The sequence below is a fragment of the Uloborus diversus genome, chromosome 2 (genome assembly GCF_026930045.1).
Source record: "Uloborus diversus isolate 005 chromosome 2, Udiv.v.3.1, whole genome shotgun sequence".
Lineage (NCBI taxonomy): Eukaryota > Metazoa > Arthropoda > Arachnida > Araneae > Uloboridae > Uloborus > Uloborus diversus.
Genome location: NC_072732.1, coordinates 135737843 through 135764814, shown reverse-complemented (window position 1 = coordinate 135764814; position 26972 = coordinate 135737843). Strand labels below are relative to the sequence as shown.

The following is a 26972-nucleotide window of genomic DNA, read 5'->3' as shown; positions in this document are numbered from 1 at the left end:
ATTCAATTTTATAGTAACCTGTTGCGATATTTCAATGCCTCCGCATCATTTTAAAAATATGCATCCAAAACCTACCAACTTTACCAAGAAAAAACTATAACCATTAAGGAAAATTTACTTAGATTTGACTTAGTGCTCCCAAGGCGTTCGAAAACAGCCTTCCAAATCGGATTTTTGCATTTGAAAAGGCTTTGCTTTCTTTTGCCCCTCGAAGTACATCCAATCTATCCGCAGACCTTTCAAAAAGGCGACATCTCATTGGTCACTTAAAAAAGGTGACGAAATGCACAGGATTTTGCCAAATGAACAGACAGCTTTTAGTTTTCGGATTGCTCTTTTAAAGGAAATTGTTCGGCGTTTAAAGAAAATAAATAAATAAACAAACTGCTTTCTGAATAAGTTACAATTTAGGACGGCGTCTGTGAAGGAATGTTTTAAACAAAAGTAAAATGATTTGAGTGGTTTGTGGAGATATGCAGTTTGAAGGATTTTCGCATTCCAAAGAAGAGGTGAAGCACAGCAGCTGCTGTTTGATTCCGGCATTCGGTAAGTTTAAAAAGTTGTTTTAATTCTTTACGAACTTGTTTATTTGAACATTAACTCATTCATAAAAATTGTATCGTTTATTTCATAAACCAGTCAAAAGCCAAGATTTCTTACTTTAGGAAAAATTATATCATCGCAATAAAATTTTCAATGGGAATTACAATTGTTTTATTGAAATTATTACAGTAGAATCTCGAAAATCCGAATTACGCATAATACTAAGAAAATATTGTGTAAGAAACGGTGTTTTCTTTGTTTTGTTTACAAATTGTAGCAGTTTCTATCTTACATAATTAAAAACTGAGCGTAAGTACCTATCTATCTATTCATCCATTTATCTCTATACACTATATGATCAAAAGTACACATTTTTATGGATTTCTCGAGAAATTAAAGATCAATTTGCTTTTTAATTTTTTTCACAATATATATATATATATATATATATATATATATATATATATATGTACTCCAGTCACCATTTTCCAAAAAAAAAAAGTCTACTATTCATTTAGGGGACGAACAACAAATTGAGGAAACAAAAAAAGGTTTTTGATAATTTTTCATTGTAAATAGCTGGGAATAAGCAATAAATTTCAGAAAAACGTTAAGATACTATGTAGAATTTACGTTTATATTTTCGTGAAAGTACCTCTTACACCCACGGAGATAGAGGCATTTCGTTAAAATTACAATTTTTTTTTGAAGAATTTCAGGTTATAACACGCAGAGTTTCCCATTTAAAAGTATTAAACTTTTGAAATATTTGACAGTATACAAGAGGAACATAATAATAAAGTTTAAAGTTAAAAGATTGAAAATTTCATAAAAGATGAGTGCTTAAAGCAATTAATTTTTCACTGCGCATACGCGAAAGATAGCAATTTAAAACCTTCATAATAGAAAGCCCAGATAGATTCTGTGACTCGTTAAATGATTCCACTTCGATATCTTTAAAATTAAAAAAGTTATCAGCGATCTGATGAGCGGAATTTCAATAGTTCTTGGAAAGGCGACGAAAGGTAGTTACATTATTTGCGAACGATGCCTCACGAGTCGTCGCCTATCTAAGAATTATAGAAATTCGGCTTGTTAGATCGCTGATAACTTTTTACATTTTAAAGATATCGAAGTGAAATTTTTTTATGAGCGCTAGGATCTATCTGAGCTTTCGATTATAAAGGTTATAAATTGCTATATTTCGCGCCTGTGCAATGAAAAATTAATTACTTTAAACGTTCATATTTCATTGAATTTTCAATCTTTTAACTTCAAATTTAATTATTATGTTTCTCTTGTATGCTCTCAAATACTCCGAAAGCTTAGTAACGTTTGACGGAAAACTCTGCGTGTTATGAGCCGAAAACCTTTAAAAAAAATTGTTATTTTTGAAAGAAATGCTTATATTTCCGTAGGTGTAAGAGATAATTTCACGAAAATATAAAACTAAGTTCTAGATAGATCGTTAACTTATTTCTTAAATTTATAGCTTATTCCCAGCTATATACAATAAATTATGATCAAAAAACCTTTTTTGCTTCCTCAATTTGTTGTTGATCCTCTAACTGAATAGTGGACTTAAATTTTATTGGATAACGACAGCTGGAGTATACTTTTTATGTGAAAAAAATTACCAAGCAATTGGTCTTTTATTTCTTGAAAAATCTGTAAAAATGTGAACTTTTCAAAGTGTCCCATACGTTTGGTCATATAGTGTTTGTCCGAGTTACTTCTCCCGAACGCCAGTGAGCTGACCATCGTACCAGGTATCGATAGATTCGTAATTTTCCCGTCTTTATGTTTGACTATTTAACACAATCCTCCGATAAGAATTAGCGGATATATCAATTTAAAACTACTAATAACACTGTTCTGAAAAAAAAAAAAACCTTCAAAGTGCTTTTGATATTTCGTCGGCTGATTTTAATGTAAAATGACCCCCTGAATTCGAATATGACCTCCGTTTTCCCCCTATACATACCATTTTTTTTAAGGCGCCCCAAGCTTTTTTCAATTTTCCTTAGTTTCAGTTCAGTTTCAACTTCCTTAGGTTCAGAGCACTTCTTTTTTCTGGATATCCCCCCCCCCCACAATATATATATATATATATATATATATATATATATATATATATATATATATATATATATATATATATATATATATATTAGAAAAATCACGAAAAACGACTTTTATATTCTGCTTTAAAAAAAAAGATGTTTAAAAAAAAATTTCGGTGCAGAATGAGAGTATAAGACTCGCTTCTATGACTTCCATGTCAAAAAATTTTTTTCGCGATGTAAAAAAAATTAAAAAAAAAAAACTGTTGTGAATGTCGCACGTTGCATACGAGTTGAATCGCAGGTCTTTATTCAAAAAGACATTCTTCTGGCTGATTCTTATGTAAAATGACCCCCTTTATCCAAATACGACCACCTTTCTCCCCATCACTCCCCCTTTGTAGAACTCCCCCCCTCCTTTGATTCAGAGCCATTCATTTTTTAATTGGAGGGGGGAAAAGAGCATTACAATAACCGTAAACATTATTCTGAATGACTAGAGATGTGCAAAGCTCAAAATCTTGCGCATATGTAGCAAAAAATAAAACTTGCCCCACCCCCAAATTAAAAAAAAAAAACGAGGGGGGGTGCTTTTCTACAGAATTGGTACGTGTAGGAGGAAAACAAAGATCATATTCGGATTCAGGGGGTCAATTTGCAAAAGAATCAACCGGAATAGCCTCAAAAGAATTTGAGATTTTTTTTGCTTCACAGTGTGTTTGGGGGGGGGGGGGGCATGTTTTCATTGAGGCAAAGAATAACACCAAAAATAATCGCAAAATTAAAAGTTGCGTCAAAGAAAATCACTCTAAAATGTTCAATAATTTACAATTTTTTTTTTTGCAATTTTGCTAAAATATTTAAAAATTACGGTTTTTGTATCCAACTTTGATGATCTGTTTTTAAGTATTAAATACTTCGAGATTAAATAAAGCGGTGATATGAGAAATTTTAACATGTAAGCAGGATTTCCGTAACACACAGTACTGACTAAGGAAAAAATTTAGGTGTCTAGCAGGAGGCCTGATATCTGTAACTTTCTCCCAAAAATTCTATTTTTTCAACTTATCTTTTAAAAAATTACACATACATTTAAAAAAGAAATAGTTCAAAAATTACTTGTGAACATATTTTCAAATAAACATTTGCAAAATGAATAGTACAAAAAAAAAATAATAATAATATGTTTAAAATGAAAATTTTAACTAAAAATTGAAAAACCATATTTTGAATACTACACGGGAGACCTAAATACTTCAACAGATCAAAAAAAAATTTTTAGCGCTAATTATCAACTCTATTGTTTATATTTTTCAGTTTGATTACTTCCTAAACTTTACCTTACATTTTTTTTAACATATAGAAAAAAAATCAATTTTTTGAAGAAAAGTACAAATTTTAGGCCTCCTGCAGGACACCTAATTTTTTTTCTGATTTAGATAAATATTTTTGTGGTAATGGGGGGCTTTAGGGGCAACGTTTTATCAACATGAAGTTTTGAACTTAAAAAAAAAAATTCCGATTCGGTCAAGCACACAATGCTGGTTCACACTATTAGGCTCAAGTCGTCACTGGTTGCCGTTGTTCAAATTACATATAACTTCTTTTACAATTATTTTGACATAAAAGAAAAAATATAAGAGGGTGTCCGACTTGAAAAACCGAATTTCATTTTTTTTTTGGGGGGGGGGGACACTTAATTTACATATATGTATCCATTTTATAAAAATAAAATTTAATGTAAGACAATATGATATCAAAAATAAGCTGTGATGTATTCAACCTCAAAGAAATGAGAAATGAAAGAGCGGCTAATCACGAACTTAGCAAAAAGTTAAATTGAGGAGGAAAATAAAATTGATGGAGCTTGCAAAAGAGAGGCAAGCCTTGAAGATTAAAGAAGAAGAAAATCTATCTTCATATCGCGCTCGTTCAAACTTCTCGTTTAAACCAATTCTTGCTTCGACACAATTTCGTAACGCCATTTCGCAACAAAGTTTCCTTGAACCAGTAATCGGAATTAAAATAGCCATTTTCAAACTTCCAAAGATGGATTCCACTAATTCTACCGAAGGCGAAAGCAGAATAGGTTCCAGCAGCCGCATTGAGAAAAAAGAGGCAAGTTCCCCAAAAAGTATCGGACGACTTGTAATGAATGCAGTTCGAAAATTGGGACGTAGAAACGGAATGACCCTTCCTGAGATCAAGAGATATCTTAGCACAAATAAAAACCTGGATATGAATGTGTTAAGCGCTGATCTGACGATGTTTGTCAAAAATGCGATGGAACGCGGACTTCTGATTCGAGAGGGAGGTCAATACAAAGTAAGCGAAAGAGCCAGAAGGAGACGCAAATCTTCGCCAAAAACTTCGCGCAGAAGACGATCTGGAGGCCGTAGGCGATCCAGGAAGCGATCTGGGGGTCGCAGACGATCCAGGAGATCCAGCGGTCGCAGGAAAAGGTCATCAGGCAGACGACGATCCAGGCGCCGCAAGACCGCTCCTGCTGTTGAAGAATGATCCATTCCTTTCCAGAACTTACTTTCGCCAAAAAAATTTGCTTCAGATATGAGTTACTTTAATATATAGACATATTTCATCCAGATTTGAACAATAAGTACAGAAAAAAAAATTCAGCCCTATTTTAAGTTGAAAGAGACCTTTAGTACAAAAAAAATATATATAATCTCAGGCTTTTAAAACGAAAATTATTCAGCTTCAATTGAGAACTAAATCAGTGATTTTATTATAAACCATGATCTGTAATAAAACGATATAAAATCTGAAATTGAATATGCTTGAATTTTTTCGAACTTACAAGCTTGGGAAGCGATAATTGAGACTATTAGTATTTCAAATTTGTAGCCAAATTTTTGTCGCCAAAGAGAACTATCGGTGTTTTTAGCAGGGCTGCGGAGTCGGATAGAAAATGGCCGACTCCGACCCCGACTCCGACTCCTGGATTTTGAAACGCCCGACTCCGACTCCAACTCCGACTCCGACTCCAGATTTTTTTTAATTGTATTTTTTCAATTCCCTCTCCCTCTTCAGGAAGGGGGAAAAACCACAGAGATTGAAATATTGATTCCTTTTCATGAAAATTTCGCGTTTTGTATTTTATTGTAAACCCAAGATGCATACAACGTTAGAAATTCAAGTTAAAAATCAAATTTTCCAATAATTACGAGTTTAAAAGTGAGATGACTTAAAAATACCATTTTTTTTCAATAATTTAAAAGGATTACTTGTAATTTGCCTCCTTTTAATGTTTAACAAATACATATTGATAAAATCGTGTGCTTTCAATTTTTGAAAGTTGTAACTTGAAAGAAAAAAAAGCTTTTTTTCCAAGTCTAAATTCTTGAGAGGGGGTGGCTTGCCCCGGGTGACACCCATCTGGTAGGTGACACCCAAAGTTAATTTCAGAGTTAGTAAAAAAATATAAATACTTTAATTCTGAAAAATATCCCAAACATATTTTAAATTATATTTCACTAATAAAATTTCGTCGAAAGTAAGGCACATATACGTCAGGAGCAAATTTTACACAAAATGCGGCAGTATACAAATTTGTACGAATAGCTTTTACTATACCTATATTTCTTCTTTGCTAAATTTTTAATTTAAATTTTATAGTCTGCATTAGAATTAACCTTAATATGAAGATTTTAAGATTAACTTCAATTATTGAGAGTTGTAACGAAGAAATCACCTACACTTATTTTGTTTCATTCTTTTTAGGGAGAATTAAACATATAGAAATGGTCTTAATAATAATAATAAGAATAAGAAGAAGAAGAATAAAAAACCACTGGATTTTTTCATCGGATCTTTTAGATACGTGCTTTCAAGACAGAACTTATTTGAATTTGCCGAACACTCTCAAAAGTTTCCAACCGAGCTCCGGGCCTTTACTTACTAAATTGTTACTTTCCTTTAATTATTTTATAACTGAGATTGAACAAAACACTATATTTCTAGTTTTATTTGAAAGTGATTACTTGAAAATTTTAGGCAACAAAACCGTTTGCTGACAATAGCTATTAGTTAAGTTAAAAAGCGCAAGCAAACTAGGGGACCACTACAGAAAGTTCGGTAAGCACTCAAGCTAACTGATTGCCATAATTGCAGTTATATTCTCATTAGTAGCTTTTTATACATGTAATAGAACCAATTGGTAGTCAGTTTTTAAAAAATGCAAGGAGAGTCAGGGAAAATGAAAGTAAAAAAAAAAGCCCGGAGTCGGAGTCGGCATGTTTTCTAACGACTCCGACTCCAACTCCTTTACCCCAAAATCAGTCCGACTCCGACTCTTCGACTCCGACTCCGACTCCGACTCCACAGCCCTGGTTTTTAGGACTTTCTGACACATTGAAATGATTTATTACCCAAAATCTCTACTACCGAAATATGTTTCACTTGGCACAATGATGTACAAGCAACGCTTATCTACGTGAAAAAGTTACCAAGACCAGTCTTGCAGAAATTTAAGCTGTTTAATTTTTTTTTTAAAGCTGTTAAACCAGAATAAAAGCCACATCAAAATAGAATCTCTACATAGTATAAAATGAAATCTCCAAAATGTGTCTGTTTAAACGCGCAAAACTCGAGAACTACCCGGCCGATTTCGCTGAAATTTGCACAGTATCTTTCTTTTAGCCGGAAAGGTTTGCGGACCGGTTCGAAAAAGTTCGATGAATAGTCCTTTTTTTTATTCCAATTTAGGCCCAATTTTTTCATAAATTCCCGAACATGGGGGTGAAAAATTACTTGCACATACTGATATCACATATCGTTGGAAAGGTTATAATTTTCCGCGTTCCACGTAATTTGTTTCAATGCTCTAACTTAATTACGGCGGTAGTTATTTGTGTTTTAACTCGAATTTTTTTAGGCTTAGTTGAAATGTAGGCTACTCTCTTCATTAAATCTTTACTAATATTATAAAGAGAGAGGGTGGATTTTTGTGTGTTTATATGTTCGAGGTAATCTCCGGAACCACTGCACCTATTTGGAAAATTCTTTCACTATATGAAAGGTGCTTTCTTACTGAGTAACATAGGCTATATTTCGAAAAAAATCCGATAATTTGTTCTTTTTTTATTCAAATTTAGGACCAAATTTCACGTAAATTGCCTATTATTGGCTATTAAAGGGGTGAAAAATTACTTGCACATATTAATATTATATATCGTTGAAAATGGTAGAATTTTCCGCGTTCTAAGCAATTTGTTTCAATGCTCTAACGTCATTACAACGGGAGCAATTTGCGTTTTTATCTCGAACTTTTTTAGGCTTAGCTGATATTTTGGCAATAATTTCTACATTAAATCTATCAATAAAAAGTGAAGGAATCGTCCCACAGTTTTCTTTTTGACACCGTTGGAAAAAGTGACATTTTTTACTCCAGAAATATCTCGACCTATGGTCGATAAAATAACCTTCTATCTCCAAAGGAAAAAAAGGTAAAAAGCCGTTAAAAATAAAATTCGAATAAATCTAATCTCCATTGAAATTACTGATATTTTGTTTCGCATCGCCATGGTTACGTCTTTTAGCTTCGCTTCATTTTAATTTCTTAAAGGTCCACAAACTTGGCGCCGCGGAATTATAAGCAATGGGGAAATGTTTTCGCCAATTCTGCATATTTTACGATCTACGTTATGGTAATTCCCCCAAACAATGTAGAAATTGCGGGAAGAGTTTAAAAACTAGGAGTCTTAGCAAATTTCCCAATTGCCGCCAAATTTGTGGATGCCAAAGACCAAGGGCTAATGTACTTCGACCATGGCATTTCTGATAGTGACAAAAGCAAACAATTATAGCCCATAATTGACGATAGCGCCAAACCCCCAGTTAATAACCATGGAAGGAGTGAGGGCCATTGCCTCGAGATTTTGGACTTTTTTATTTATTCACACATAAGACAACGTGAGAAAGATTTTCAGCGTAAAGAAAGGAAATACACCACTCAGAGCATCCGAGGTTATCGAACCCACGTTTACCGGCATTTGAAGCGAAGTTTCTACCACAAAGCCACGAAGGCCCCCAACGCATAATGAATGAGGCATAATGAGTGATATAGTTTACATTTTTCTTTGCCAAAGAAAAAACATCCGCTTCACTTGCAAAAGGGCTGGGTTCCGGTACAACCCTGGATCCTTCTCTTAAGTTGGCGCCACACTTTGATCCATGCACCTGCGCGCCGCTTTCGACTGCGATTGGAGGCGGGCAGTCACATGGGTTCAGTCCGCCATTTTGTGTCGTTGCCTGTGTGATTTCACTGTGCGGAATACTATATATTTTCTCTTTGATATTCATATTTTTCATCAAACGCTATCATTAATGTGAAGATGCCTTGGCGTAGTGCATTAAGATGTTCTAACAATTCAAAATTACTATATCGAAATACATTGAAAGATTATTTATGTATTTTAAATGTTTTTATCAATTACTGCTGTGCAATTTCAGATACTTTTTGAAACTCTTGTTGAAATTGCAATATTTTTTACTTTTCATGAAACTGTCTGATAATTTGTTAATTTTCATGGGATAATAAGGACAATCACTAAAATCATCATAAATAGTTCCTTCAAATAATGTAAAGCTCAACTATGTCGAGGGCTTTAGGTTCCGGTAGCGTGGTCGCTTGGCGCGTTAGGCGCTGAGCAGTTCAGTCTAGGATTATTGCTTTAAAGCAACCGTAAATGTAATTCATTGTTTTGTTAAGTGTTTTTTGTTTTTTTTTTCGTTAGACGGATGGATTTTGAGAGCGTGGTTGCTGGGTGAATTTGGCGATATTTTAAATTGCAGTAAAAACCGCTTCACTCGCTAAATACAGTTTTAAAGTAACTGTAAATATAATTTAATGATTTGACGAAAAGTTTTAAATTCCAAAGAAACTTTAATAGGTTTTTTTTCCTTTGAAATGGTGTGTACACATTTTATAGAAAGAAAAGTTATCATTTTACATCAGAGAGGGAGGGGGCGTCAATTTTTTTTATTCGACGGACTTCCATTAAATTTTTAGCACGGGCATCGCTGTGCGGGTACTGCTAGTACATCAATAAAAAGGGAAGGAATTATCCCAGTTTTCTTTTTAACACCATTGGAAAAAGCGATATTTCTTACTCTAGATCTTTCTCAACCTATGGTCGAAAAACTACTTTTCTATCTTCAAAGGAAAACAAGTTACAAGCCTTTTTAAATCAAGTTCAAAAAATCTCATGTCCATTCAAACTGTTAACCATTTTCTTACGCATTTTAATTCCTTAAACTTATTTTGTGTTTCCATGGTTACGCTTTTTAAATCTATCTTTCTATATTTAATTTCTTAAAAGTATTTTAATATCTGTCATCATTGTTTGGAAGGGAAATTCTGCATGATGTTTTTTATTTATTTATTTAAGCCTGATTAAGCCAATATACGTCACTTGACCCAATTTTTATTTTCAAGGTGAACCGGGCAAAGCCAGGCAACGCAGTTAGTTAACTCCTAAATAATTGAATTAAACCATTAAAATATAAGATAATCCAAATTTAGCAAAATTAACTAATATCAACAATTAAAATGTAAAATTAAAGTATCATTCGCAAAAATGGCAAAATTTGTTTCAGAAATTGAATTTTTTTCGCCAATATTAGGTAAAACCAATATCGGCCAATACCCATATTAGGTAAGTTTGATTCAATACAATCCAATGTTATTAAATACAAATCAATGGTTTGGGCTACAACAACGTGATTGTTTGTCGAGATTGGCATTAAATGACGGAGTCTTTAATACTGTTGAGTTATTTCCATGTCAAACCATCATGCCACCCACCGTCTCCGATTTTATTCCAATTTGGTGTCCTTGTAGACGTTTTGATACTGATTATGAAAATATAAACTACTATGCTGGGTAGTATATTGGGATTGATGAAGGGCTAGAAAAGTTACGAGCCTTTAAATACTCGTATGTGCCATGATTTTTCTGCCGCCATTATGCATGACACATAGACGGGTATAAATGACTGTAACTCATTACAAATTCACAGAGCTTTAAATTTTGTTTATATTTTGTTCAGTATGATGTAAGCTTGAACTAAAACGAGATTTAACTTATATAACTACTTTAACTTCTTTCCTGTGAGGGTTTACTTCTAATTTGTTGACTCGAAAACGGAGTAACTGACAGAAATTTATTCACAATGTACTGTCTGACCACGTATTGTTTGGAAAGACAAACACCGTTTTACAGCCGGAAATGGACGAATCTATTATTTTTTACCGATGTCAGCTTTTGCAGAAGCAGAGTCGCATTCAAATGAGCGGAATATACGCATAAAATTTTTACTTTCCCCCCTTATTCACATAGATTCGTCTTATCTGGACGTTTGAAAATTCCATGCAATCCGTGGTTGGACAGTACAAACAACGATGTACCCTTCGATTTTAACCAAATTTTATGCACATGTACCTCTAAGTGTGTTAAAACATCCGATAAAGAAATCTCGGTAGAGCACTCACAGGCAATCGTTAAAAACACATTTTATTTTCAAGAAAAAAAAAATAAATTCCTTTCAAACATAAGGTTTATTAAACTGTGGTTTCCCTGAAACTGAAAACCAATACATGTAAAAGAAGCCACAGCATGAGAATTTAGGTGTGTTAAAAATAAATATAAACGTCAAAGTGAGGAATTTGGATTATCAATCAGAGTAAACATATTTACTACTTTGCCTTACGGAACACACAGAAAACATTAAATTTTAATCTAAAACTATTATTACGTTGGACATAATGTGATCAGTATCTTTTCAAGTTACTTTATTGCTACAAAATTTTAAAATAGTGATCGCAGATTATATGTATTATAATATACAAAGCAGCAGTAATTTATGTATTTTTGTTCCTTATGTATGGACTTGTTTCCAAAATCAGAATTTTCCACTTTTTGACTTTTAAAACTTAAGACATCACCAATTCCATATATCCTGTGCTGCTGCATTGATACCAGTTGTACAAGGACTAAGTAAAAACTGTCGTATTCTGGCCCAAAGTAGGAAAGTGATGGACTGTGCAGATAAGTTGTTGCTACTTTCATCAATGTAGATTCTGGAATACAATTTTTGTTCTTCAGTACAGTTCTAAAAGTCATCATTCACAAGGGCTTTTTCTGTTAAAAACTAAGTGAGAAAAAAGCAAAAAGGCAAAAAACACCCTCAAATCTTTTAACGCTTCGCAAAGTCAATGGTTTTTTTTTTTTTCTTTTTGCAAAAATTGAAAAAAAAAATAAATAAATAAAAAATAAATGAAAAGAAAAAGAAAGGAAGAAAAGAAGATAAGAAGAATAAAAACACCACCGGTCTGCGGATTTTTTTTCTAAAGCTGTTGCCAGTCCGCTGGTCACAAAAGGTTGAGAAACGCTATTTTAGATGATGATGAAACAACGAAACATCACGCGAATTTAGGAGAGGAAAAATCTTGAAATTAACTTCCTTAGCTCGTTTATTTTTCAAAAAAATAAATAAATCTTTATACATAAAGGGCTACTTCTGTCCGGATGTCCGGAGTAAACTTCAAAACTACTGGACGGATTTTAACCATTTTTTCACCATAGATAGCTACATTATCAGGGAACAACTTAGGCTATAATTTATTGCTAAAAAACATAGGTAAAAAACGTCGTGATCGAAAACAGTAAATGTCATGTAGTTTACACATCAAATGATAAAAGATTAAACCCATTGTTTCGAAAATTCGTTGCCTAACAACAGCAACATGAAAAGTAATCATAATGTAGATTTTGAATCAAGGCCTCTCTGGAGCAAGCATGACATTTATTTATCTTTATACATAAAGGGCTACTTCTGTCCGGATGTCTGGGGTAAACTTCAAAACTTCTGGATGGATTTTAAACATTTTTTCACCATAGATAGCTACATTATGAGGGAACAACTTAGGCTATAATTTATTGCTAAAAAACTTAAGTAAAAAATGTCGTGATCGAAAACAGTAAATGTCATGTAGTTTACACATCAAATGATTAAAGATTAAACCCATTGTTTCGAAAATTTGTTGCCTTACAACAGCAATATTAAACGTAATCATAAGGTAAATTTTGAATCAAGGCCTCTCTGGAGCAAACATGACATTTATTGCTTTCTTAGGAATTGCATCCTCATCTTTATACCATTTATGTATATAAATGGCTACTTTTGTGGGGATGTCCGGGGTAAACTTCAAAACTACTGGACGGATTTTAACCATTTTTTCACTATAGTTAGCTACATTTTGAGGGAACAACTTAGGCTATAATTTATTAATTAAAAACTTAGTTTAAAAAAAATCTGTTGGAAAACAGTAAATTTCATGTAATTTCCCCATATTATGATTAAACATAAAGTAAAGAAATATACATAGAGAGGCCCTGTCTATGGTAAAACGGAGATGAAATCGGAGCCGAAATTATGGGACACAGCGGTGCAATGATGGGCCGGGTTATGATAGCGCGATCGCTTCGCGAGTATAGTTTTCACCAAACTCGCAAGGAGACTGTATAAAGTAGCTAGCGGATTGGTTATCATTTTAATTCATGTTTTAATGCAATTTCAAAAACTTGCTTCATAAACTTGCAACAATATCTAAGTTTAAATTAACAACCAATTGATATTCAGTAATGGAATGTTTTGAATAAAGATGTATCTTAAAATGCTTAGCAAGAAGTTAAGGACCTCGGGATACAGCGGTGCAGCTTCCGACTTCAATTTCTTAGTATATCTGGGCCTCTCTGTGTAATTTCTTTACTCAATGTGATTAAATATTAAACCCATTGTTACAAAAATTCGTTGCCTAACAACAGCAATATTAAAAGTAACCATAATGAAAATTTTGAATCAAGGCTTCTGCGGAACAAACATGAGTTTAAAGTCATTAAACATTTGGAAACTCTACTTTTCGCACCCTGAGGGAAACATAGTAGAGAGCTTTTTTTGAGCAATCACGATTGCTTATTGCTTTCATTTGACTGTTTTGATGTGCTATCATTTTATTTTCCCGCCAGCACCCTCTGCAGCATCACCATCGACCGGCTCCTCACGATGCTGCTACTATAGCGAAAACCGTCTCCAGGTTGCATCCATATGCTACTCACACGCGCATACATACACAACTACACACACACAAGCACACACACATATACACACACGCACACAAACACATACACACAAAAACACATACATACACACAACTACCCACACATTCATGCCTGCACACGCACACAAACACATATGCCTACACACACATACACATACCCCGCCCCCACGCACACAAACACTCATATGCACAACTACCAACACTTATGGCTACACACAGACACAAACACACATGCCTGCACACACACATACCCCTACACACAAACACACACGCCTACATACACACACACTCGTGATTGCGAAAAACATAATTTGAATTCAAGATGACAAAATTCAAATTATTCTTTTTTTCTTTTTGTGTGTGTGTGTGTACTATTTAATTGAATGAAGCAAGCGCACGGTTTTTTAGTGATCTTTGTTTTTTTTAGTTCATATTTTGGAAATTCTTCACATTCTTATATGCTTAAATTCGTGCTTTCGTTTCTAAATGAATACTCGTTCGTTCTTCATACTTATTGCTATTTTACTTTTATGGGTAAGGAAGAATCTCGATTTTTAATCACGTCAAAGCGGTGTGTTTTGAGTTCTTTCAGTGAAAACGAAAGAAAGTAGCGATTGTTTCTCACAATTATTACTGACCCAGGCAACGCCGGGTATTTTTGCTAGTAAATAAATAAATAAATAAATAAAAATTAAAGAATTAAATCTTTATCTTCTTTAAATTTACTAATAATAAAGCGAAAAGTCTCTCTGCCTGGATGTCTGTAGGATGTCTGTGACGCGCATAGCGCTTAGACCGTTCGTCCGATTTGCATGAAATTTGGCACAAAGTTAGTTTGTATCATGGGGGTGTGCACCTCGAAGTGATTTTTCGAAAACTCGATTTTATTCTTTTTCTATTTCAATTTTAAGAACATTTTCCGGAGCAAAATTATCATAAGATGGACGAGTAAATTACGAAATTAACGTGACGTGAAATAGGAGAGCAAAGGAACATAGCCAATTGGCGAGAAATTCGTATTCATCATCCATTATTTGTAAATATACAGGCGAACCGAATGCCTTTTTAATTTTCAACTACGGGCAAAGCCGTGCGAGTACCACTAGTATTAAATATTTGGAAACGGATGTGAAATTGTTTATTCGAAAACATTACCTGAACACCCCCCCCCCCACCCATAAAGGAACCTAATGAAGATGAACCGCTATATTTTCTAAAAGGACCTGGTGAAAAATAGTTAAGCAACAGAACTTGTTTATCTCTGTATCTTATCTTTGATGTTTCAAATTAAAAAGTGGGATTAAGAAATTAAATCAACATAAAACAATCATTGTGGGGGGGGGGAGGAGGGGGCAGCTTTTAATCATGCTGCGTGATAGAAAAATTGTCTCAAAAATGTTCTAATTACTTTTACTAGCCGTTACAAAATTTTATTTCCCCCAGACGATTCTCTTTAAAAACGAGACGTGAGGTAATTAAGAAGTCGTAAAAGTTTTTGACTCGAAGAAAAAGAATTTCACTCTTGATACGTCTTGCATCAGAGGGACAGTTGGAAGACATGAAAAGAAATGAATGATACAGTATTTGTATAAAGCATAGTACTTATAATAATAATTTCCTGTATAAAACTCCAAAACATTAATTAATTTTTTCACAACAATTAGAATATTAGATTAGAATCCGAAAACGAGTCAAGATTTGTTTTTAATGTTTCCCAAAAATATAATTCATATTTTCATGAACTCTAAATTAGCAAGTGTTTTATCTTTAGAGAGGGTTTATCTTCATTTATCTATTTATTTTTATTTATCAGAAATATAAAGAAATAAATAAGTAGCAAATGAAAAAAAATAGTGACGTACGTTGTTTGATACATAAATCATATGACCACGTCCCCCCGTTATCGAAAAATAAGGTCTTAAAGTTGAACAGCATTTTTAAAGAACCCCCAAATTTAAGTTTGATTTAAACTTGAAGTGGACATTTAAACAGTCGCTTAAGTTCGTTAACATTCAAAAATATCGACATTCTGATTCACCATTTCCAAAACCGTCCCGTTTCTCTCTAACTTTAAGAAGTTTTTTTGCAGATCCATTTATCTATACCCCTATAAGCTGTAGTTTAAATCGATATTGACTATTAGAAAGGATATTAAAATGGTCAGAAAATGGTTTCAAAAATATATAAAAAAGAAGAAATGAAGCTCAAGACATAGTGCGACGAGATAAAATAGGCAAAATTTTGATTCATCGCCTTAGCGACCTCTAAAATTGATGGTGACTGATCTAAAGCGAAGAAAAATTTGTTTCTCAGGAATTTTTAACTCATTGGACAATATTTTGTTACGTTGAGAACAAATAACTGATGGATTGGGTTTTGAAATTGCATGTTAACCCCAAAAGCTTAGTTTAGGCTCCATTTGTGACTCGCACTACAAGTGAAAACTATTGCGTCTTTAAAAAAAAAAAAAAAAGAACAGCTTAACTGATACAAAATTTTAAATGTTTTGCTTTTATGTTAGACTTAGGTAATTTAACTATTTTACACCACACTGTGAAAAGAACTTTCCGTTTTACTGGAAAATCTCGAGGAAATTAAAGGTTTCTAGTGACTATACAGCTTTTTACTTCCTTTTACAAAAAAGGAAGTATTGTATTCGCGAGAAAATTTTCACTCAAAAATCGACATTAATTTCCATTTTACTCACCCCCGAATGAATGATGAGTTTTTTTTTTTCGACTCGACTACACGTGGATAAGTGCCTAAGAATGTATAGACAAGCGAAATATCCATTTTGACGATTCCCGAGTTAATTACAACGAGTTTTCTCGTGACGTCTGTATGTACGTATGTATGTGCGTATATACGGATGTGCGGATGTATGACACATAACCCAAGAACGGTATGTCTTAGAAAGTTGAAATTTGGAACGTAGACTCCTAGTGGGGTCTAGTTGTGCACCTCCCCTTTTGGTTGCATTCGGGTGTTTCTAAAGAGGTCTTTTGCCCCGTTTTGGGGGGAAATCATTGTTAATTTCGATGTTAACTCAAGTAATGTTATAATTTGGCGGACACTTGGCGATGTATCGCCAGTCTTTTGGTCGCCAGGTTTTGTCGCCAGCTTGATGACAAATTTGACAATTTTTTTTTTTTGAGCAATCACGATTGCTTATTGTTCTCACTTGACTGCCCTTGGTGTTACGCTGATTTTATTTCCCCCCCCCCTCCCGCCTCCTTCTGCAGCACCACCATCGGCCGGCCGCCTCACGATGCTGCTCCTCTAGCGAAAACCGTCTCCAGGTTGCGTCACTTACTTGCCCACACTTACACATACACCTATACACCCACACATATGCTTACACATACACCTACACACACATACACCTACACACACACATACACCCACACACACAAACACGTACACACACACCTACACATACACACAACTACCCCCACATACACATACCCTCCGCACAAACACACACACAAACACGCATACATACACACACTTACACACACATAGCCACTCACTCATACACTAACAGTCACGCTTACATACACATATACATGCACACACACACACACATATTCACACATATAACTCATGCCTGCACACAAACACAACCACACACGCCTCCATACACAAACTCGTGATTGCGAAAAACTAATTTGAATTCAAAATGTCAAAACCCAAATTAATTTTTCCTTTTTTTAAATCTGATTTTAATTTAGCCGCTGTTGGTGATATTTAGAGAGTTAACTATTGAATCACATTAAAATCGCCAGTAATGGGGAAATGACATTAAATTGGGGTAAAAGGAAGTCATGTGATGCACACATCAGCTCGTTTAGTAACGTTGTAACTATTCAGCTTATTTTTAAGTAACGTTGTTTAAGAAAGGGCTGTATGGTTATTACAAACCATTATAGAAGGCCAGTAAATCGGCAGTTTTTTTTTTCCCCTTTTAGTATAGTTTAGATTCAACTTGATTTATTTCGTAAATATGCTCTGAAACATAAGTGTGACACATTTTTCTGAAAAGCAGTGAAAACACTTGAATACTATGTTTGGAAATCAGGATTTTTTTTCATTTTTACCAGTTTGAAAATGTTTTCAATTGTAATTTATTACGATTCTTAAGTTATTAAATTTTGAATCTAGCTCAAAAAAGGATTAAAAGGGATCTTCCAACAATTCTGGAAGACAATTACTAATGGGACTTACACCACAGCTAAAATTTTCTATTGCGATAACTTCTTTCTCTGCATTATTGATTCAAGTATTGCATTGTTTATTTTTGAAAATTAGGGAAATATTCTTAAAATTTCATTTTTAACATAAAACTAAGAAAAAGAACATGTTCATCGATTTCTTACCTCATAACAATTCATCAAATAAAATAATCATTAAAAAGCACAAAATAGCCTACAAAAATTGCATTTTTACATTTAGGTGAAATTAGAATCACATCAATGCAAAATTAACATTAGTCACGAGTCTAACGAAAGCTAGGGGTGCATTCGGAAATAAGGATCGGTCGCCTCGGTACCACCGCAAGCGTTCGGAAACGCTTGCGGTCGAACCGGTGACGTCACTTAACCGCGTTCGGAAACGCTGCGGTCGTTTCTTGGCGGTCAACTTGGTAGCAGCCTGTCGTACCGCAGTCTGGAAGCGGTTAGCGAGATCACATACGTCACAAAGTCTGTGTTGACCGATCCGGTCGTGTTTCATGTTTTGATCGTAACGCACGTGACTTTCCCCATCACGAAAGTTATGCTTTGATTGGAGCGTCGTTAGCTGCTGAACTAGAACTACCGCGGTGTAACCACGAGCGTTCGGAAACACAGCTGTTCTACCAGGCTTCCTAGAGAAATTCCAAATACGTCATAACCGCACCGGTCTAACCACGCGGTGTAACCGGTGGATCGTTTCCGAACGCAGCCTAGGAAATTTTGAAATAAAATTCTGCTTTAACGAAAAATTTTTAATATTCTGACAGTTTCTCCAAACATAGTCAATAGTCACTTTAGAGAGACGACTGCTACTAGAAACTATTAACAATTATTCTCTTCATTGGAGAAACCCTTCACATAATTAGTAAAATATCTACATACATAAAAATGGCTCTATGTGTATGTGCTCTTTATACAAATCCACAGATGTCAGATTTTTGTCGAGTTTGGAACTGTGGTTCTTTGATGCTAAGAAGTTTATATAGTCTGGGGGGGGGGGGGGGTCATTAAACAAATCCAGAGTTGATGTCGAATCTCTGACAAATTCAACATAGAAATCTCTTGATGCTTGGATATTTATATAGAGTGGTTTTCCTTATACGAATCCACAATTCCGTACCTCAGAGGCAGAAGGACGAAAGTCTGTAAATTTCGATTTTCTGTTTATTAGTGCACTGTATGTAGATGCCTATTCCGCATTGAGCCATGTGAACGCAATTCTTCAAAGAAAAAACTCCTCTTCAATTTTTTACCAGGGTTAAATAAGCGCGCTTCTCATCTTTCGCATGTGCCAGAAAAAAGTTTTTCTTCTCTCCTGGAAAATTATCATAATGTGACTTACGTTCCTCTGGCTCTGAGGTACAGAATTTAACGTCGGATCTTTGCCAAACTTGCCACAGAGATGTTTTGACGTTCAGGAATTTACATATCGGTTTTTTGCCCCTCCCATGTTTACCTCAGGGATGATGGGGAAAGGTAATGGGCACTGAACTGAGTTGGGTTACTTTTGTAGTGGTTGTGCAAAATTATTCTAACTGAAATTCATGCTAATAATACTTTCCAGTTTTTACTGAGCTACCCAAAAAGAGACAAACAATATCAAAGTCATTGCTCAACTTATCAGAGTTTCACTATATCTACGACTCAAGTCTTTTTTCTTCAATTTATATATTGAAATGCTAACAGCAAGAGGACCCCTGCGGACTCAAACGCCTGCGAAACCCTGATTTTAAGCCATATCGCTCATCCTTCATTGCAAATGCAGTAATGATCGCTCATCATTACTGCATATGCAAATGAGGATTGAACAGTCCCCCCCCCCCTCTTCTCCAGGAGAAAATTCTGGATAGTTTAAAAGAATAGGAACATTTTCAAAATTTGATCTTTACCAAAACAGTACAGTTATCACCCGTTGTTAAATTTTCGTTATAGGAAAGTAATGAAAACAAATAATGCATAACATATTTCGAGGAAATATTTTATGTAGTATTTTGAGATGTATTATACTGCAGGCAAACAGCAGTATCTGCAGAAATGAGCTTTCAAGATATTTGAAGAAATGCACATTACTAACAATAGGGGAATGTTGAAATAAGACTTTTTTTTTTTTTAGCGGAAAACAAATAAGCATGCTTGCACAGTAAAGCTAACGTACAATAGATGGAACAAATGCGAAAAATGAAAAATTTGCAGTTACCACCCTTTACCTGCCCACGGTAGTATAATTTTGCAATTTGTTTCGCTTGCGTGAGACAAAAGTTTAAGAAGTACTCGAATGATTTAAAAACGTATAGTCAAACTTGTTTATTAGTACTTTTAAAGGTACAAGGTTACATTGCACTACATTAAAACTTATACAGTTGAAACACAGACTCTGGATAGTTTAAGATGTTCGCATTTTTACCTTTATATTTGAAATATAAGGTTGCATTTTGTGGTAGATGTTATGAATTTATTATCATTTTTTACAACTATTCCACTGCAACGAAGCAGGAATATTTTCACTGTTGATTAATATTGTATAAGTAAGTATACATTTGAAGCACTTAGAGGCAAGGGATGTAAGTTCCAAGAATAAAATTTGGATAGACGGACCACTACCTGCTGATATACAGAGTGTTGCAAAACTAATGGTACATACTTAAAGGGTTGATAGACCTTGCCAAAACAAACAACTTTCGCAATACAATGTATGGTCGGAAAGCAAACGGCAGGCCGGGAGTGAGTTCTTGGTTCGCAGAAATAAAGAATGCAATAAAGACTAAGAACAAAAATATGAAGACAGAGAACCTTTATTTATTACAAATGCTCAAATGAGCGCCCCTAAGCTGCAAAACAAGCTTCACATCAGCAATACATCGAACAACGCACACGTTAGAATATTCATGTCATATCATAAAGGTCTGCAGCGCTTTTTCGTGAAAGGTCTTCTGCTTACGCGATGAACACGATGCCTCGAACATTTGTTGGTACATGTTCATTAATCGGACAACACCTGCTGGAGGAAGATACAGCACTTGTGTCCATCTAAATAACGTAGTTATAAAGTTATAAATAAAGTATCTTTATCTTCATATTGTTGTTTTTAGTATTTATTTCCCTATTTCTGCGAACCAAGTACCCTCTCCTGGCCTGTCGTTTGCTTTCCGACATCACATTGCATTGTGATAGTTTGATTTGGAAAGATCTATTACCCCTTTCAGTATAGACCATTAGTTTTGCAACACCCTGTATAGCGTAGTGCTTGTAACGCAGAAAACGTTCAATTGCTCCACCTCCTTTTTAAGGAATTGGGGTCAAGAACTCATGGGCCCCAATTCACGTGGGGGCATATATGCGTACCAAATTTCGTCTGATGTCGTACAATAATTTTTGTTCATAGTGGCCACAAAAAAAAAATCAACCGCGCATACACATTACAGAGAGAGACATTTTTCAAAATTGATCAAAATGAATTAGAACGCGTAAATCCGTCAAAATTTGAAAATTCCTATAAAAACAATACTTTCTTCTATGCATTACAGATTGAAAAAAGTAAAAATTTGGTGAAAACTGGTATAAATAGTTGAAGAAACTATCATCTGGTTGACTTGAAAGGTGCTGCTATACATCATGATTTGGAAAACTTCAAGTGTAAGACTTCCTAGAGTTTGAATTTTGCACACGTTTTACTTAAAACTTTAAAGAAGTCCACTTACCTACCTTGCTTTTTATTGTCTCAATGTCTGATTTACTATTTTGGCAAATTTTATGAGTTTAGCTTGTGAAAGTTCTTTTACAAGTAAAGCTTTTCATGTCACTGAAACTTTTCATTTTAGGATCCGTGGCACTTACTGATGACTATGGCCTTTTCTAAACTTATTATTGTTTCATTGTTCTGTGCCACGCTCATCCTTCCCGATGCAAAAGCATGGTGGAGGATCCCGATCAATATCGAAAAATCTAGAAACACAGCCCAACACCGTACCACGTCGAAGTTCATCCCAGAAACAGAGCGAATCCTCCGAGATGTCTCCAATGAAAAGAACTACGACAAACTCAAAGTTCTCCTACAGAATCTTCCGAAGAGAGGATTGACTTTCTTGACCCATAGGGATGACAATGGATTCATGGGTCGCGTCGCCAAGGGAAGAATCAGCAAATTGAGGAAAATGGAGAGTGGTAGACCTAGAGGACATCCATTGAGATGGGGTTGATTCAGTGGTCGGGTGAAATTTATTTCAAGTTTGTTCTTCCATGTTGATGTGCAATGGTTGTAATTTATGAGTTACCATCATGAGTAAATAGCTCGAAATTTGAAATTTGCTACTTTGACAATGACAAATATTAAATGTACAGACAATAAAAATGTACTGAACTTTTTTTGACATTCCTCTGTTTCATTTTCGAATATTTTGATTTATTGTTCATTTTGGTCTTCAGCGAAACAGAAATTGGAAAGTAGCAAACTGTCAAACAATGTGGCAAAGCACGAAATTGGTTTACCCCCCCCCCCCCCCTCCTCCCGTCCCGACTAGTTCAAAAAGCACCAATAGTAAATTCAGTAGAACCTCGATTAAGGAACGTTTCCTTTAACCGAACTAATAATAAAGTCTTTTTTTTTTTTCGCAAATAGGTTATAGGTACAAAGAAAGGTAACAGACTTTTGAAAAAATGTATATATAATAAAATGATTTTTTTTTTTTGGAAGTAAAACTATTTTCTTTAAATTTGCTTTTTTAAATGCATCTTTCAATATTTAACCTAGAATTGTAAAAAAATTCAATTGACTTTTTTAAAAACTTATTAGTTTAAATTTATTTTCCTATTTCAGATGTTTAACTTTAAAACCTTACTTTTTATATTTTCGTTTTCATCTTTTAAGAACCATCTATTGTTCTTTTTTAAATATACAGTTTAAAAATTTGCGATCCTGACAAGATTTTTTATACAAAGTGTCTGTTAATCGAAATTTCCGACATACGAGCCAGTAGCAATCCCACTTAGTTTGGATAATCGAGGTCCTACTGTAGATCGCGCAGAGTAAGGCATAGTAACGACACTTCGAGAAAATAGTCCGTTTTACCCAATTTAATTTCAAGTACAAACATTACAGAATGGAGTGCACCATGCTTCGAGTTGAAGCAAAATTTGCGATAAAATAAATCGGGCTATCAAAAGTTGCGTGATATACCCCACCCTTGGCGACTTTTTCCTGTTGGCGCCAAGAAAGCGTCGCCAAGAAAACGATATATGACGACATATGTCATTCATCGTTCTTAGCGATGCTTTTTTAGCGCCAACAGGAAAAAATCAGATAAAAAAACATGATCAAAGCACTTCAGAACACAATATATATAAAAACAACATAAAAGCACAACAAAAAACATCACGAATATATGCTTCAAAAATGTACAGGGCCGGGGTTTTTTGTAAACATATTAAAATACAATGAAATAAATTATTGTATTAATTTCTTTCGAGCCAGAGGTCTCATAGTACTTTCGTAATGAGACCTCGGCTGCCAGGACCTCGCTCCGCTCGGTCCGTTATCCCTCCGACTGTTAATATACATTACAGTCGGAGTATGGTCACAGTTATGTATATTTTCATGGAGACACCCAAGGGTGGCTCCTTCCGTTCAGTGTACAATAATGACACAGTTTTAAGTGTGAAATATGCACCATTATTGTGCAGATTTATTAATAAAATTCAGCATTTTTAAGAGTACAACCGAAAGAACTTTCAATTGTTAACATAAAATTCAGTACCTAAAGGAGGCACGTTAATAGAATGTCTAAATAATTCGTGGCATCGATTAGAATTAACTTTTAGAACAAAATAACCGTACTATTTCTGTAAAATTAATTTACATACAGTAAAAATAAAGTTAAAAACTACAAGAACCCCTCAAGGATTTGTAAAAACAAAGAATTTTGGAAGTGAGAGGTTTTTTTTTTGAATTCCAAAATAAAGAACTTACCTTTTTATATGGTATAAATATTCACACTCAGTCTAAAACAATACATCATATGACAATGGCACGTTACAGATACACACCACGTTGGAGTTAACTTTTAATTAACCTTCAAGTTTGAAGAAACTGGCATTTTCTAATGTTTTTACTTCAAAACACAACTACTGAATCTAAACTAACACAAAATATGCATTTCTGTAAGGTATATTGCACAAAACAACACGTATCTCTCCTGCGTTAAACCAAGTAAAGAACCCAAGTAAACAAGTTCGAACAAGTTTGCCTTCGCGTTGCTAATCACAAGTTAGTTTCACCAGGGATGCCATGCTTAAAAATTTATCGCCTCATTGGCGAGAAAAATATTTCAATTTTGTGCAAAAAATCGGATGTCGCCAAATGGGGGGGGGGGGGGGTATATTACATCTGTACCGTTGCAGGACAAATAGCTAATTGAACTTCCTAATCAGTTTTAAAACTTTTTTTTGTCACTGGAAACAAAAATTAAAAGCACCAATTAGAGGTTTTATACTTGCCAAGTATTTCACCCTGCATTTATGTAATGTTATAGGGTTATCCCAGAATGTTTAAAACATCTGTGAGCTAATTACTGTTCCAAAGCTAAATTTGAGTTGAATGAGTAAATTTCAAACCTTCGTGAGCTCAACAACAGATTGGGCAACGTAATAAAGTTCGTTTGCCTCCGCTGCCAAGTTAGCTTTACCCCAACTACAGTCTATCACACGATCACAGGTGCCTTGAAGAAAATAAAGATACATAGTGGAATGCTTAAATAATCAATTTAATTATTCCCAAAATTAGTGCAGTCAATTTTGGGAATTTCTAAAGTCAATCCCAAAACTGGTGCTAGTAATAAAAAATTATTTACCTGCATTTAGAAAAATAATGCATTCACGTCGTATTTCAAAGCAAAATTAAATAAAGAAGTTTATAAATATAAGACATTAAATAAGAATTTTCGTAACAATTGTAATTTTTTTTTTCGAAAAACAGTTTAAATGTATTCGAAATAACAATCTAATTATTAGACATTTCTTCGGTGTTATTTTGAAACACTTGCGTAGTATAACCAGTGGTGCCCAACCTATGACCCGCGGGTCATAATGTGTTCTGGAAATGCTGATCCATGATGTGGCCCTTTCTGTTCAATGTTATGAATGGAAAAAAATATTCTGGAACGTTCCGAAACCACCAATCATCTTCATTCGACATTATGAATGACTATTGCAAGTTTGAAGCTCAATAGTCAGAAAGTGATTTCTAAAAAATCGATGGAATTTCGTATTCCCCTACTTTTCGATCTTGGCCGAAAGGCCGAGGAGGAATTTTTGCATTACTACTGTAATACTTAATGAGTTTCAAATTGTTTAATTCATGCGATAACATCCTGAAAGTTTAATCAATTTTAACTAGATAAAATAAACGACGTGCTGAACATAAACATTTAAGTTTAGTAAATAACTTAAGAGGAAATGATTTTGTTCTTTAAAAAAATATTTCGCTCTTGTTGCTGTTAAGGCCACCTAAGAAATCCAACTCCTTTTCCCCCAGTCTAGGAGTTAGGAATCAAAAGAAAGGAGCAATTCCTAGGAAATATCGCACCCCGGAAAGGAAAGTGACACAACTCGAAAAAGAAAAAGAAAAAAAAAAAAAAAAAAAGAAACAGAGTTCGAGAAAATCGAGGCTTTACGCAATAGCAGATTTCAGTGATTTCATCTCAAATATTGCAATACGCGTGAAACATTCTGATGTGATGTTTACTGGTTAATTTTTCTTATCTAAATTAACAATGCATACTTAAAGTTATTCTGAATTATGAAGAATTAATGACGTTTCAGTATTGGTAATATTTTTACGCCACCAATGCAAACTAATGGTACTAGTATGCAAACTAACTTTCTGCAAGTTTTTTGGCAAGAGAGAGCATTAAATTTAGATTTTAAATCAGTAGCTAGTACGTTTTTCTTGTTTGAGTTGTATCACTTTGCTTGCCGGGGTTCGTTACGTACAGCCCCTTACGATTTCTCGACAGCCCTATACGATTATATACATACGTTATATTTACAACTATACATTACAATTTTAATTTGAACGAACTTTAACATTATATATGTAGGTTCATTATTGAGCCTGCAAACATGTTATTAACAAGTATTTGCGCAAGATCATTTTACGGGCAATCACTACATAAGCATTCATAATAAGTAGAATTTAAAATTTTCAACCATACCTTTCGAAGGAAGAGCAGCGAAATCATTTCTCGATTCTTGCCGCCTTCTTTGAAGCTTCAGTAACTGTAGGTAAGTACTGATTCCTCTAAACTTGTGAATCAATAAATATTTCTACACTCAAATGAAATCCACTTGTAACAATAAACAAATTTAAACTCGGTTGTAATCAAACCCAAAAGGAAATACTGTTAGTTTTTCTCCAAGATTGCCTAATTCGACAAAATAGTTCAGAAAAATTAAGTTACGGTTAGTTCAAGTCCGAGTAAGGGAACGTTTGGAAATACGGAATGGTCGCACCGGTGACGTCATCCACCAGCATTCGGAAGCGTTGCGATCGCTCTCTGGCGGTCGACTCGGTTGCAACCGCTTGCACCGCCGTCTCAACGTGGTCTTATTTGCCCTTTAATTTACGCTGAAAGGAACATGAGCTTAAATTATGAACCAAACTTGAAAACAATTATTTTCTATTATATTCGACTGAATTTCCAGCATTTTTTTCTCTTCCTTTTTAACCACATTTTTTTTTTTTTCTGATTAAAGATTATCACACATTTTAGACTTCTGGTTAATTTAGTTCGTAATACTTTCAATTTGCTTACGTTCGACGAGCACGAACGGTAGCGACCGGTTGATTAATCACGTGACAGCAATGACGTCAGCGGTTACTAACCGATTGTTCACGAACCAATGCTTCTTCGAACGCTTTCGGTTGATCACCGGTTACTTGCGCAGACATGACGCAGACGAATAACATGCAGGTAAAAAATACATATAATTGGTCAAAAATGTC

The 26972-nt window shown here is 34.4% G+C and overlaps 1 long non-coding RNA gene across 1 annotated transcript; it reads left to right on the top strand.

Annotated features, from left to right (window-relative positions):
- The first annotated feature begins 490 nt into the window (after positions 1 to 490).
- On the top strand, positions 491 to 22338 carry LOC129217650 (uncharacterized). Its single transcript, XR_008580240.1, has 2 exons — positions 491 to 546; positions 21796 to 22338. It is a non-coding gene; the product is annotated as an uncharacterized LOC129217650 (long non-coding RNA).
- The last annotated feature ends 4634 nt before the right edge of the window (positions 22339 to 26972 follow it).